We start from the raw sequence: 1,059 nt of genomic DNA on the forward strand, positions 1-1,059 counted from the left end.
GAGAGAGAGAGAGAGAGAGAGAGAGAGAGAGAGAGAGAGAGAGAGAGCATCAGAGGGAAGAAAAAAGGAGAATGGAGGCAGACTTGAATCAGCATGGCTGGAAATGGCCACAGGTAGTTATGATATCATATGGCTAGAATAATTGGGATAAAACTTTTATCATTATCAATTGGCTCTGAAATGATTGTATTGGCATCTTGTAAATTGTGATGTTATTGATACATATATCTGATTGGTTAATTATAAGCCTTAAGAGTTTTGATTTTGCCAGGTTACTGGGTATGTGATATCTAGCCATGAGGTTGGTGGATCAATTAGGTTACTATATTGTGGAACAGAGCTGATGAGACCCTGCCGGGGCACAGTGTGGCCTGCCAGTTGCCGGCATTAATACAGGAACGTGCCGGCACGCTTTTTTAATATTTTCCACAACACTGTAGGTTTTTTTCTAATTTGATCATATGGAATTGACCCTTTTTGTTTATTTGTTTTCATAGGACAAAGAAAATGAATATTAAAAGATATTTGTGATGGTTTATATATTCTTGGACCAGGGAGTGGCACCATTTGGAGGTGTGGCCTTGTTGGAATAGGTGTGACCTGGTTGGAGTAGGTGTGTCATGTGGGTGTGGCATAAGATCCTCACCCTAGTTGCTTGGAAGTCAGTCTTCCACTAGCAGCCTTTGGATGAAGATATAGAGCTCTCAGCTCTGCCTGCGCCATTCCTGCCTGGATGCTGCCATGCTCCCACCTTGATGATAATGGACTGAACCTCTGAACCTGTAAGCCAGCTCCAATTAAATGTTGTTTTTATAAGACTTGCCTTGGTCATGGTGCCTGTTCACAGCAGTAAAACCTTAACTAAGACAGAAATTGGTGCCAGCATATTGGGGTATTCCTGTGACAACCTGACCATTGTTTGGGGAAGACTGTGGAAGGACTTTGGAACTTTGGGCCAGAAGATCCATTTGGTATTAAGAGCTCTGTGAGATGTTGAGTAGGAGCTTAGAAAATAAATTTGAGCTGGGCGTGGTGGCGCACGCCTTTAATCCCAGCACT

This window comes from Mus pahari, chromosome 17, assembly GCF_900095145.1.
Source record: "Mus pahari chromosome 17, PAHARI_EIJ_v1.1, whole genome shotgun sequence".
Taxonomy (NCBI): Eukaryota; Metazoa; Chordata; class Mammalia; order Rodentia; family Muridae; genus Mus; species Mus pahari.